Below are 14,385 nucleotides of genomic sequence, written 5' to 3'. Positions count from 1 at the left end.
AGTGGACGCCTCTGTGTCTAGGAAGCCAAGTGTGACGATCCCTAGGGAGGGACCGGGTGAAGGGCAGATGAGTGGCGGGTCCTCACTCAAGCAGCAGAGACAAGAATCCGGTGGTCTGAAGGGTCCGGGCTGGGGGCGTCATGACGGGGCTGCTCCCGGGGCAGTTCCATCCCCCTGCCTCTGGGGTGGGTTCCCCACCGAGTGGAGCCCACCCCATGCAAAGTCTTCCGCTCCTAGAAACTTGCAGGATTTCTGCCCCCCTCTGTCCCAGCCTCGGACACTGGGGCCGCTCCTCCCAGAGCATCTGCGGCGAGGCTCAGACTCTGAAGCAGGGCCCGGCCTTCCAGGGCCACTCTGGGCTTCGGGGCCCCGAGAGTCACCTCTCCATCCCTGCCATCCATCTGCGGAGCCCTGTGCCTCTCACAAGCTGCCCATCTGCAGCCCGTGCTGGGAGAACAACACCTGCGGATGGGTGGGCAGGGGCTGGGGCTGGGCTAGGTGAGCAGGCCTGGGGCAGGGGCAGGGCTGTGTGGGCAGGGCTGGGCAGGGGCAGGGCTGGGTGAGCAGGGCTGCATGGGCAGGGCTGGGGCAGGGGCAGGGCTGGGTGAGCAGGGCTGGGTGGGCAGGGCTGGGGCAGGGGCAGGGCTGTGTGGGCAGGGCTGGGTGAGCAGTGCTGGGGCAGGGGCAGGGCTGGAGGGCAGGGCTGCGTGGGCAGGGCTGGGCTGGGTCAGGGGCATGGCTGGGTGAGCAGGGCTGGGTGGGCAGGGCTGGGGCAGGGGCAGGGCTGGGGGGGCAGAGCTGGGGGGGCAGGGCTGGGGCAGGGGCAGGGCTGGGGGGGCAGAGCTGGGGGGGCAGGGCTGGGGGGGGCAGGGCTGGGGCAGGGGCAGGGCTAAGGTAATCAGGACTGGGTGGGCAGTGCTGGTAAAGGCGCAGGTCTGGGTGAGCAGGGCTGGGTGGGCAGGGCTGGGAGTCAGGGCTGGGGCAGGGGCAGGGCTGGGAGGGCAGGGCTGGGGCAGGGGCAGGGCTGGGAGGGCAGGGCTGGGTCTCCTTAGGCAGCATCCAGTTCAGAGATGAGTCTCAGACGCCCTGCCACCTCTTTCCGTCCTGGCAGCCCTACCTTGGGATAGGGGTCCGGGCTGCTCCATCCGCGGGGGCTGGGGGAGGCCAGACAGGAGATCCTTGAGCTGACCCCTGTCCTGCCTGTTCCAGAGAGAAGCTCCCCTCAAGTCGCCAGGGGGACCCTTCTGTCGGCCTTCTCCTGCCCGTCTGGAGGACCTGCACACGGAGCCTCTGGGGACCGAGGACAGCTTCCCGGGCTCCACGGGGCCTGTGGCTACCAAAGGGGTTGCAGAAGAGAAAAGCTCGCACCGGTGAGTGGGGAGGGGGGCTCTGCTGTCCCGGGCTGGCTTCCCACGTCCCCCACCCCACAGCCAGTCAGCAGCATACCCCTGATCAGGGGGTCCCCTCCCCTCCAAGCCAGGGGGGAAGGACACGGCCCAGAGACGGAGCCAGTGCTTTTGTTGTGGAAAAGGGGGTTTTATTGTAAACATTTTCCACCATACACGAAAACAGAGTCCAAGGAATTTCCATGTGCCCATTTTCCACCTTCAACAGCCGTTATGCCAAATTTATTCAGTTTCCCGTCTTCTGTTGTTAGAGCATTTTAAATCCAAGATGCTGAGTGATTTCATCCTTAAATATTTTGTGATGCATTTCTTTTTTTTTTTTAATTTTTAAGTTTATTTATCTTGAGAGAGAGAGAGAGAGAAAGCGCACAAGTGGGGTAGGGGTGGAGAGAGGAAGAGAGAGTCCCAAGCAGGCTCCATACTGTCAGCACAGAGCCTGGCTTGGGGCTTGAACCCACGAGCCATGAGATCATGACCTGAGCCGAGATCAAGAGTCGGACGCTCAACTGACTGAGCCCCCCAGGGCGCCCCGAATGATGCATTGCAAAAAAATGCAAAGAAAGACCTTCTCTTCTGTGACCACGATAACCTTTCGCACATCTAATATTTACAACAAGTCCTTCCAGTCAACTGATACCCAGTCCGTATTCAAATGTGCTCGCTTGTCTAAAATGCATCCCTGCAGGTGGTCAGTTCTGATCAAATGTTGTGTCTCTTAGAGCTCCTTTATTTTTTTATTTTTATTTATTTTTTAAATTTTTTTTAACGTTTATTTATTTTTGAGACAGAGAGAGACAGAGCATGAATGGGGGAGGGGCAGAGAGAGAGGGAGACACAGAATCGGAAGCAGGCTCCAGGCTCTGAGCCATCAGCCCAGAGCCTGACGCGGAGCTCGAACTCACGGACCGTGAGATTGTGACCTGAGCCGAAGTTGGACGCCTAACCGGCTGAGCCACCCAGGCGCCCCCTTAGAGCTCCTTTAAATCTCTTTCCGGCATATACTCCTGTGGTTTTTTGTTTTGTTTTGTTTGTTTGTTTTTTGTTTTATTTTGTGTATTTATTTATGTTGAGAGAGCGTGAGCGGGGGAGGGGCAGAGAGAGGGAGAAAATCCCAAGCAGGCCCCACATTCAGCACAGAGCTGGACGTGGGGTTCAAACTCATGAGTTATGAGATCATGACCTGAGCAGAAACCAAGAGTCGGATGCCTACCCGACCGAACCACACAGGCACCCCAGCAAATAGGCCTTTTAAAAACCAGTACACTTTACTGGTTCCTCACCACCATCATCGTCATGGAAACAGCTAACCGCCCCACCGGCCATGTGTTAAGCTGTCCGCGTGCACCAGGTCAGCTAGGACTCAAAACTCTGAGATGGGTGCTAGTATCATCCCCATTTCCAGATGGGAAAGCTGGGATTGGGAGGCTCTACGACATGCTCAGGGATCCACGGTCGGAGAGCAGAGGCGCCAGGGCTCAAACCCAAGTCCTTCTGACTATGGCGTCTGGATTTGTGACCGTTCTATTAGAGCCACGTTGCCCTGTACAGGGTCTGGCGTCTGCTCTGTGAATTTGCATAGACTAATTCTGTGTCTGCCTTTCCCTGCTCCATCCAGGGTTTGCTTGCCCGTGGCTGGCTCCTACCACTGGCCCAACACGGGTCTCCGTTTTGTGGTGAGAGGGCCAGCAACCATCGACATCGAATTCTGCGCCTGGAACCAGCACCTGCGCAGGACGGCCCCACAGCACAGCTGGATGGTGGCAGGGCCTCTGTTTCACATCAAGGCCGAGCCAGGGGCCGTGGCGGCTGTGTACCTCCCACGCTTTGGGGATCTCCGAGGTAAGCGGGAGGGAGGCGTGCAGGGGAGGAGATGGTGGTAAGAGTGGGCCTGGAAGGGGCTTGGGTGGCGGGGTCCTGGGGGAGGAGCGCGTGGCATCCTCAGAAAGACTGAGAGTGTTACAGAAGCGGAGTGTGGTCCTCTGGGCATATCTTTTTTGAAGCATTTTTAGCCTCGTGATTCTTCTTGCCTGAATTACTTGCAAGTTTCCCTAAATCGAAGGTGGTCTCCTTGATAACACTGTTAACTGCTGTCTACTAAGTGTGTTTTACCCAGATTGTATCACTCGTGGTCCCAGCAGGAGACAGACCGCATACCCAGTTGAGGTTTTTGAAGAGACTTTTCAAAGGCAGGGCTGTTTGCGAAGTCAGGTAAAATGAACTGTCGGGGATGGTGGGGTTCCCAGGGACTAGCACCGGAGGGGGAATGTTACTACTCCTACAGGCCGGGAGAAGACACCGTGTCACCAGATTCCTTCTGGAAGCCGGAGCCATGAATGAGGGGCTTGCCAGGAGGATAGGTAGTTATAAGGGGCAACGCATCTTTTCTGACCTCTCTCGCTCCCAAAGACTTCCCGCAGATAACTTTCCAAGAAATATAAGCTCACAATCAAAAATCTCACACATAGCAAACAAGGCACCGTAAGTGAGAAGTGAGAAGCGGTGGACGCTGCAGGTACCAGAATCAGTCCCGTAAAGACTTCAGACATTGAAATGATCAGAAACAGAACAGCAAATAACTATGTTCCATGGGCTTAAAAGGAAGAGCCTTTAAAATACGAGCAAGAAGCAAGAAGCCATTAAAAAGGGTAAGTCAATTGTGGTGCCTGAGTGGCTCAGTCAGTTGAGTGTCCGACTTCGGCTCAGGTCACGATCTTGAAGTCCGTGAGTTCGAGCCCCACATCGGGCTCTGGGCTGACAGCTCGGAGCCTGGAGCCTGCTTCGGATTCTGTGTCTCCCTCTCTCTCCGCCCCTCCCCTCCCCTGCTCATGCTCTGTCTCTCTCACTCTCAGAAATGAATAAATGTTAAAAAAATTTTTTTTTAAAAAGGGTAAATCAAGTTTGGAAACAAACTAAATTTCAGAAAATATTTTTTAAAACCTGGGGAAAAAAAAGATCCAGTGACATAAAACAGACCATGAGAAAGCCTAACATACCTGTAATCAGAATCTGGAAGGATGCGGCAGACGGGATGGAGATGATACAACGTTTAAGGAGAGAATCGCCAAGAAATTTTCTGCAGTCGCTGGAAGACGTAACTTCTTTCTCAGAATGAGAAAGCCCAAAGACCCAGGCAGAGGAGAGAGGAATCTGGACCCATCATAGTGACACTATAGAATACCAAAGCCTCAGAGAGGGTCACGGAATCAGCCAGAAGGACAAAGACCTCAAAAGGTGCCACAGTGGGGCTGACGACTGATTTCTGAACGGCAGCGATGGGAGGCAGAGGCAGTGGGAGGATCTCTCCAAGGTACTGATGTAGCAACTGTCCCTCAAGAATTGGCAAGCACAGAAAAATCGTTTAAGCGTTAAGCCTAAAATAAATAAAGAGTAAAACTATTGAAAAGTTTAAAGCACACGCAAACCAAGACAGCTTTCCGTGAACAAATCCTCACGGAAGAAACCACCAAAGGACGTGCCGTGGACACAAAGAGAATGATCCCAATCCCACGTAGAAGGGGTGGGACGCAACGTGGAGTCTCGCAAAGACGCTGGCACGTGCGTGGCTAAATCTACCAAAACACCGACTGCACAGAGCAGAAGTAACAATGTCGGCACAGGGGGATTTAAAACAGAAAGAATAGAGGCGCCTGGGTGGCTCGGTCCATTAAGCATCCGACTTCGGCTCAGGTCACGATCTCATGGTTCGTGAGTTCGAGCCCCGCTTGGCGCTCTCTGCTCTCAGCACAGAGCCTGCTTTGGATCTTCTGTCCCCCCTCTCTCTCTGACCTTTCCCCGCTCGTGCTCTCTCTCTCTCTCTCTGTCTCTCAACAACAAATAATAAATAAAAACATTTTTTAAAGAAAAGAAGACAGAACAAATATGCCAACAATAAAGTCTGAGGTCTTTGTGCAGCTCAGGAAGGCCGCACCAGTATTGCGGTCCAGGTTAAGACACTGAAACGCTGTGTACCAGTCGGGAAAGAGGACTTCTCCACCAGTGACCCAACGTCATGCAGTGGTGGCCTCAGAGGAGTGGGGCCTGGCTGTGGTGCGGCCATGGGTCAAGTGACGAGGCAGCACGGCTCCCGACCAGACCAGGGGAGGCGGAAGCGTCTGAGACTGCCGGCAGCAGGGCCGAGGCGTGGCCACGAGGGCACGAGGGCGAAGCTAACAGCAGGTGCACCCCCAGCCGGTGCCCGACCTGGCGTCTGTCAGCTTAATGAGCAAGTCAGAAGCATCCGGTGCCATTCCCCACGTCAAATGGCGACTCAGGCAGGGGCTTCATTTCATCATGATCGATGACTTCACGAACGGTTTGTTACAGCCTATGCCAGGGGTGAGTACTCTCGGAACATGTGTGGCTTAGATGACGAAGGGGACGTGTTTTCATGTTCCGTTTGTCTATCGGCTAATGTATTCATTTACAGTGCCATCCCAGTATGTTTACATAAAGTTGTCAATTGCCTTTAGAATCTAAGTATGCACGTTAAAATATTGCGGTCACCAGGGGCGCCTGGGTGGCTCAGTCGCTTACACGTCCGACTTCGGCTCAGGTTGTGATCTCCCGGTTCGTGGGCTCGAGCCCCGCGTTGGGCTCTGGGCTGACAGCTCGGAGCCTGGAGCCTGCTTCGGGTTCTGTGTCTCCCTCTCTCTCTGCCCCTCTCCCATCCACACACACACTCTCTCTCAAAAATAAATAAACATACAAAAATCAAAATGTATTTAAAAAAAAATACTGGGGGCGCCTGGGTGGCTCAGTCGGTTAAGCGGCCAACATCGGCTCAGGTCATGATCTCGTGGTCCGTGAGTTCGAGCCCCGCGTCGGGCTCTGGGCTGACAGCTCAGTGTCTGGAGCCTGTTTCAGATTCTGTGTCTCCCTCTCTCTGACCCTCCCCTGTTCATGCTCTGTCTCTCTCTGTCTCAAAAATAAATTAAAAAAAGTTAAAAAAATTAAAAAAAAATACTGGTGGTCACCAAAGAACATATAGGTAAAGAGGAATAATTTACAAACTCGTAGCAAGAAAAAAGGAGAGAAGGAAGAACGAAAGGCAAGACACTGCCCAGTACGCGGGACCAGAAGCCTCATTTGCTGACACCACAAAGGTTCAGTAAACCATTGAAGCCGCAGGAGGAGAGCGTGGAGGCCGGGACCGAGGGGCCGAGGTCACCTGGCCAGACAGACGGGGTCACTAGGGGAAGATTCCAGAGTGAGGCATGGGCAGGGATGTGCAAGATGGCTCTGGGGCCGTAGAGACGCGTCCACACAGGTCAACGTCAGGGAAAACACAGCGCTGGCTCAGGCAGCCGGGACCAGTGCGTCTTCCCACCTGGCCATCTGCAGAGCGGTGCATGGAGCCAGCACACCAGCTCTCACAGAGCGGGACCTTGGCCCTTCCCCGGCTCGTTCTCCCCTGCCTGGAGTCACACCTGCGGGCCTCTGTCACCAGCCCTCGTTGTCACGGCATCCACGCCACCACGGGTGCAAAGGGGCAACGTCTCCCCGGCTCCAGGGCCAGGGGCTGGGGCTTCTGTGGGCCTGGCTCTGGGGGTCTCTGCTCTCGCCCTGGAGACAGCACTGCCCACGGCCTCCGAAGGCCCCTCCCCAGGCCGGCCACGAGCCCCCCTCCCGGGCCCCCGCTGCCCCCACCCAGCCCGACGCCATGAAGGCACCAAATCCCGGTCTCCCGAATCCATCTTTCGACAGGAGGCCGTGTGGACGGCTCCCTGTTCCGAGTGGCCCACTTTAGGGAGGAGGGGATACTCGTGAAGAAGCCAGGCCGGGTGGAGCCGTCCCACGTGGTCCTGGGGAACCCCAGCTTCTCCCCCATAGGAATCCTGCTCAGGACCCTGCACGCTGCCCTGCGCTTTGTGCCCGTCACCTGCACGGTGCTGCTCTACCCTAACCCCCACCCCGAGGAAGTCGTCTTCCACCTCTACCTGATCCCCAGCGACTGCTCCGTTCACAAGGTGGCCTCGGAGCCAGAGGGCCTGGGCCAGGGCGGGCTGTGGGCAAGCCAGAGAGCCCCCTCGACGGGCCAGCCAGGGTCAGGGCGGGCCTCCGACGAGCGGAGCCTGGAGGCGGGCGAGTGACCCTGTGCCCCTGTGCTCGGCCCTGGGCTGGCTCTGGCTGGGCGCTGCCCCCCGCCCCCCCCGGGACTCATGCGGCCTCTTGCCGGGTGTCCACGGATGACAGGGCTCCGTGCCCGGAACCGCCTCCTGTCCCCTCTCACATCTGCCCCGGGGAGGCCCCAGCTCCCACCCTGACACAGCAGAGGCCCCGTGAGGGACTGTCCGTGTAGCGGGCCACGGGGCAGGGAGGTGCTTAAGTCCACCTCACTCGGTTCTGACCACATTCCGTGGGACGGAGCCTCCCAGCCACACGCCAGACACCCCGTCCCCTGACCACGCTCCCTGTGCCCCGCAGGCCATAGACAACGAAGAGAACAAGTTTCAGTTCGTGCAGGTACACAAGCCACACCCCCGCCCCCCCCCCTCCAGTTCTGAGGAGCTAGAAATTATCCCCGAGGTGAGCAGGCCAGGTCAGAGGTCGTGCCCGGAACACCTGCGGCCGCACCTTGGGGTGGCGTTGGGCAGACGGGAGGGGGGCCTGGGGGACAGTGATGGTGCTTCAAGACCACCATGAAGGCGGTTAGCTGGGGGGAGGGGTGCGCTCAGGATGGGGCGACGCTGGTGTCTGACACGGGGGCACCGAGGGGTGGGGACAGTCCAGTAACAAGACAGACAAATCCCCGCCCTTGGCCCGAGGACATCCAGACAGGATGAGACCTGCATAAATCATAAAAGAAACAGAGACCGAGAACCAGGATGGGCTGTGAAGAAAACCCAAGCAGGCCATGTAAGAGGGTGACCCCCAATTCTGTGGGTCCAGGGTGCATCTCTGGGGAGGTGACGTCGGAGCTGACGCCTGAGTGACAGAAGGGTTCAGGCACACAGGGGGCGTGGCCGAGCTCATCGAGGGTAGCCAGACACAGAGGAAGACGGGTCGGGCCAGAAGGCAGAGGTTCCCTGGGCGGGGGGGGGGGGGGGGGAAGTCCACGGATTCGGGGTTCCCTCTGGAGGTGGAGCCAACGGACTTGGCTTGTGTGGGGAGAGGAAGGGGTTAAGGATGACACCTAAATCTGCGGCCTTAGGACCTGAGTGCCGTGTGGGTGGAGGGGCAGGCGGGGTGGGGCTTGGAGCCGGCTGTGGGGGTCTGGGGGACCCACTGAGAAGACAGGCTTGGAGCTGGAGGGCTGAGGGGTTGGGGTCAGGATGGGGGCGATGGAGGGAGAGGGTCTGGTTCCGGATGCGTGCGCGCGCACCACCTGTGAGGGCGCGTCCCTGAGGCGGGGCTCCTCCCCCTGAGCCAGGATTTGGGGGAGGTAGGAAAAGAGCAGTGGTGTGAAGGTGGCCATGGGTCTTAGCACCTTGGGAGTGTCCCTCGGGGCTGAGCAGGGCCGGGAGGGGGGCAGGTGCCACCGCGCCTGCAGGGGGAGCTCACAAGACGACTCTTTCTGGCCTCAGGAGCTAGAGGTTTGCTATCGGATGATGAAACCCTACACACCAAGAAAAAGAAGAACCCCATGGGGCGCCCGGGTGGCTCAGTCGGTTGAGCATCCAAATCTTGATTTAGGCTCAGGTCATGATCCCAGGGTTGTGGGATTGAGCCCCAGGTTGGGCTCCCTGCTAGGCATGGAACCTGCTTGGGATTCTCTCTCTCTCTCTCTCTCTCTCTCTCTCTCTTTCCAGTCTTCTCCCCACCTCATGCTCTTTTTGTCTCTCTCAAAAAAAAAAAAAAATTAAAAAAAAAAAAAAACCTTAACACAACCACCACGAGACGAGTCTCTAAATGATGATGCTGTGAAAAAACCCAGAGGAAATAGGGGGACAACTGTGTGACTTCATTTACATAAAATGCAAACAGATCTGTAGTAAGTGAAGGCAAATGAGTGGTTGCCTGAGGGTGGGGTGGGAGGAGGGATTCCAAATCGAATCGGAACCACGATAGGTATCGGCTGTGGGTTTGCGGGTTTGCACACGCGGGGAACCATTAGTGTGGCCCTTGAGGTCCCTACCATTTATTGGATGTCCTACGTGCCTCAGCAAAGCCGGGAAGTGCTACCACATACAGGTGGCCGTCCCATCCCTGAACATTTCAAGCGAGGAGGAGTTCACCACCTGAGAGCCAGCTGGTCCCGCCCGTGGGCAGCCTTGACCTTGAGCGTCGTGTTGCGGGCGAGCGCTGTCCTTCTGTGGGGGTGACGGTTTTGACCCACGCGCACGGCCATCCCTGTGTCCCAGCCCAGCAAAGCACCCGACAGGTGACGCACACGCTTGCTCAGCAGTCAGACCAGGTGTCCACAGACAGAACTCCCGCGGGTCTGCAGCGGAAGAGGACCCTCGCCGCGCCGGACGCCTTTGTCCTCTGCTTGGCCCCATCTCACCGCCGAACGGTCGCCGGCTCAGGCAGCTCTGTCTTTTCCACCGGAGCCCCCTCCCCAGCCCCTCCTGTAACCATGCCCTCCCTTAATTCTCGCTGCCCACCCCCGCCCCGTGATTATGGCTTAAGCAGCGACAAAACTGTATTTTGCTCCAGACGTTAAAAATCGGGAAGGGCTCGGATCTCAGCTGAAGAGAAGTGGAATCCGTATCCTTTTATGACCTGGCCTTAGACGGCACACGCCGCGGTCTCCTGCACCGAGTTCCGATGACCTCTTCTACATTGAACGCCCTGCGCCCTGGGAGTCGTCTGGCTGACGGTCAAGGCTACCATCTTCCCAAGCTAGGAGAGGGGGCCTGCCCTTCACCTGGCTCTCTCCCAACTCCCTTGGTTCGCAGGAGACACGGACAGTCCTTTGTCATTTCGGGTCACAGGCAACAGAAACCTCGCTGATTCTTTTGATCTGTGGGTCGGTCTGCAAAAGCCAATCTGTGCCACGGTGACGAAGCCGGGAGCCTCCCCAGGAAAGCCTCTGCGAGCCACGGAGCCATCCTCTCCCAGCAGCATTCCCACTTGTAAGAAGCCATCCCTGGTCCCAGGGGAGGACCTGTCTAGGAGGTTGTCTGCCTCAGCCCGCCCTGGTCGGGGCTCTCTGGCTCGCCATCGAGCGGATGGGGATCAGGTGCCGGTGGAAGACAGCTCCCTTAGGGCCAGGAGCCGAAGGTGCCGGAATGAGGTGTGCAAAGCAGCATGGATCACTCTCTGCAGCGACGGAAAATTGGGGGTGGCCCAGAATCGCTGTGTTACAGGCGAATCCACCGTAGAGGAATCTTCCTCTCCTTAAAGTAAGCTCCTTAGCGATGTCCGCGTGACCCCCGCCAAAGCGTTCATCCGAGGGTCATGGATTGAAGGCTTCTGGTGGGTCAGGGGCTGCTGGGGGAGGGGCCCCGGGCTTTTCTGAAAGAATCACTCCCTCAGGGCCCCTGAGGAGCTGCAGGCAATACTCGTCCCGATGATGACACAGAACAGTGCAGACCTGAGCTTTAAGCCATGCACATACTCTGGTCCGGGCCCTAATGTTGGAACAGGGGAAGGGAGGGGGGCCCGTGGAGCCCGTGGTCACCTGTGCCGCGGTCGTGGGCAGTCCGGCTGCCAGGGGCCATCCAGTGCTGCTGGCAAGTGAGCCCCAGGCAGGTGGGGAACTTGGAGGGAGCGCAGCGGGGGAAGCCGAACGGCCAGATGGGACCATGACACTAGGGTGCTAGGGAGCAGGACCGGAAGAGACCGGCACTGGTCAGGAGCCCTGGCTCTGTCCCTGGTTTCCTAGCAACGGCGTGGGGCAGGGGTTGCTAAGCAACGTGGGGCCATCCAGACAGTCGGGGGAGGTCCTCACTCTTGGTGGGCATCCCTGGGCATTACTAATCCTGAGAGTGGCCCGTTGGCGCATGACTTGGATTCTCTCCTCTATTAGCGGCTCTGCTTGCACGGAGATTCATTAACGATGGCGCAAGAAGTCTGGAAAAACGAGAAAGAAACCACCCCGTGATCTCGCCATCCAAACAATGCAAAAACGGCCATCTTCACCTTTTCCAATTCTGGCCTTTCTCTCCTTGCCATCCTGGCGCACGCAGTTTGGACTCCTGCCTTCTCGACTTTGATTTCGAACATCCCAAGGCTCTCTCAGGCTCCTTAAGAGTCCTCAGAACTCTTGTCTGGGGAGACTGCACGGTTTCTCCCGACGGAGGGACTGTCACCGTCATTGAAGTGACTGCTCTCCTCACATTCCAACACCGAGTTTGCTTCCTACCGTGATGCGCAGTCCGGGAATACGCATCTTTCTAGAGAGAACGTTACTTTGTTCTTTGGATCGTTGTTTTTAAATCAACAGGAAGGGGCGAGGATAGTATCCAAAGACATGAACATCCACATGACGCCTCCCCTCCCAGGGGGTACCAAGTGATCTCAGCACGGACGGCGTTCAAACGGACCCATCTCACCTCACCCGCTTCGGTACCGTTAATCCCTTGGCTCGTCAATGGGGAACGGAGACACCCCAAAGAGAAAGGACGGGCCCAAAGTCACACGGCCAGCGCTAATGTTAGTTCTAGGTCTGGGACCCGACCCCCCTCCAGAACACCAACGATCTACCATCGATCGGAAAGATAGAGACGTACTTGGAAAGTCCTGCCCTGAAGCAGAGGGTCCTTGGGGGCAGCTGGGCACGGCCTCGCTGGCACAAAGGCCAGGCCCTGGAGCTGTCTTTGGCTGGTCTCAGAAATATCCAAAACAACCATCATACGGTAGAAGTGTTTCTGTGGCAGGGTTTGGGGCCCGGGCCCCACATCCCGCGTGGCCCTTGGGTCCGTGGCACTCGTGGCCGTTCACACGCAACGACAGGAACAGGCCGGGAAGCCCGCCCCGTCCATCCTTACTTCCAGGCCAGGCCCGAGCAGGGGTCTCTGTCTCCTCCACGTCAGCCCCCGCTGCTGGCTGGGTGGTCCTCACGTCAAGGCTCTGGTGAGCTGCTCGAGCACCAGGCTCCAGAAGAGACACACGGGACCTACCCGTCGAAGGTTCTCGGTCGCTCGCTAGCCCTCACTGGGCCATGGGGTGAAGCCGGCCGCTGAAAGCTCCAGGGGCCATCTGGAGCACTTGGTCCCCACTGCTGATGGCAGGCCAGTCCTGAGTAGGCAGGCTGTGTACGAGGCCAGCGTCGTGGGCGTGTGGCCAGTGAACTTGCACATGGCCCCCCACTGGAGGCTGCGTGCTTGTCCGTCACTGTCTTGAAATCCTTAGTAAATTTGTCTTTGACGTTGTGTTTTGTGAGCGAAGACCACGGGTGACGGAGCCCGCAAGGCATTGGCGGTTGGGGGAGCAAGGGAGGCTTAGAACCTCAGCTCAGGTGGGGTCCTACATGCCCCAGACAGGTTCTTGGCCGGAAGCTCTCCTGCTCCCTGGAGACACAGGCTCCATACGGCCTGGCCTTCTCGGCCCTGCTCAACAGCCTGGGCTGCCTTCCGCCATCAGTGGGGACCCGACGGGGCACAGGGGTGATGGGGCTGGCCCAGGGCATCTCAGGGCACCCACAGCCCAGCTGTCCCGGCAGGTGACAGCCTCTCCCTCACTCCTGATCCAGCGACATTGCCTTGTGGCGTCACAATACGCTGGTGAGATGTCCCGCCTTCCGTTGGCTGGGGTGGGAGCCCATGAGAACGGGAAACGCCGGGGCTGGTTTCCCTGCGCCCAGCGCCCAGCCGCCAGCCAGGGCGCCCTAGTCAGGGCCCAGGGCTGCGGAGCGAGAGCCGGTGCTCAGATGCACTCAAGGTTTCCAGGACAAGAACAGCTGCAGTCCAACCGCAGGGGGTCCTGGAAGGCCCTCCCCCAGCGCCCCTCCCCCACTCCGTGCTCCTCCCCTTCCGGTGCGAGCACCCGCCACCCTGCACTCCCCCAACCCTATATGCCCAGACCCCGTGCGCCCCACGCCGCGCTCCCCCCCCAGCCTGTAATCCCCTGCCCACCCCGCACTGCCCCCACCCTGTACTCCCCTCCCCACCCCGCACTGCCCCCACCCTGTACTCCCCTCCCCACCCCGCACTGCCCCCACCCTGTACTCCCCTCTACCCTACATTCCCCTTCCCCCACTACACCCGCCCATCCCCGCAACCACCCGTCACTCAACCACAAGGCTTGTTTCCTCAGCTGGGTGTGAGCCGGGTGAGATAACACTGATCTTTGCGAATTTTGTCTCTTGCTTTGTGTGTGTGGATTCCAAAGGAAAATAGTCGGAGACCAAGATGTATAAGGACCGGGACGTGCAGAGACCAGGATGTGGCCCAGGAAAGGCAGACAGGACCTGGTCTTGGAGGTAGGCAGGCTCCTGGAGCCCAGTGACAGATCCTGGACAAGTTCCCTCGCCTCTCAAGCCTCAGTTTCCCCATTTGAACATTGGAGAAAATGCTGGCGCTCGACTCACAGGGTCATAAGCATCAAGTGTGACCCTGTCTGCAGAACTGTCCAGAGCAGTTCCCAGCACACTAGGCAGGGCTGGCTGCTGGTTGTTGTTAGGGTCAATTTTGGCACCAGTATTCCCATCAGTTTCTGTGTCCTGGGACTCCCCGTGGGGCTGGGGCGTCGCCCACATGGGGATATGACCTCTGGGGGGACAGACTCAGTTCCCTGATGCGTGTGTCCTATTTCCGCCGCCTCTCCCTCTAAATGGATGATGGAGACCTACTATCTCAGCCCAGGAGCAACCTAGAGGGGTGTGCGCTCTGGGCAGTCCCAGAAGCAGGAGGGAAAAGCAGTCTTTTGTCCATTCAGGTCCTTTGCTGGATCTTGGCTCTGGGCCCTGGGCTCCTGAAGGTTTTCCTGGAATATTGTGGCACCAGGCAGTGAGTCAGACTGCAGCGTGGAACCTTCAGGAACCTGCCTTTTCAGGGCTCCGTGGCCTGGGACAGACTCAGTTCTCTCATCACTGGGCACAGGCAGAGAGCCTCTGCCGGAGGTGAGCCCACTGAGTTGGCCAAGCTCTCTCAATCCT

Source organism: Acinonyx jubatus, chromosome E1 (assembly GCF_027475565.1).
Source record: "Acinonyx jubatus isolate Ajub_Pintada_27869175 chromosome E1, VMU_Ajub_asm_v1.0, whole genome shotgun sequence".
NCBI lineage: Eukaryota > Metazoa > Chordata > Mammalia > Carnivora > Felidae > Acinonyx > Acinonyx jubatus.
This window is presented reverse-complemented; position numbering follows the sequence as displayed.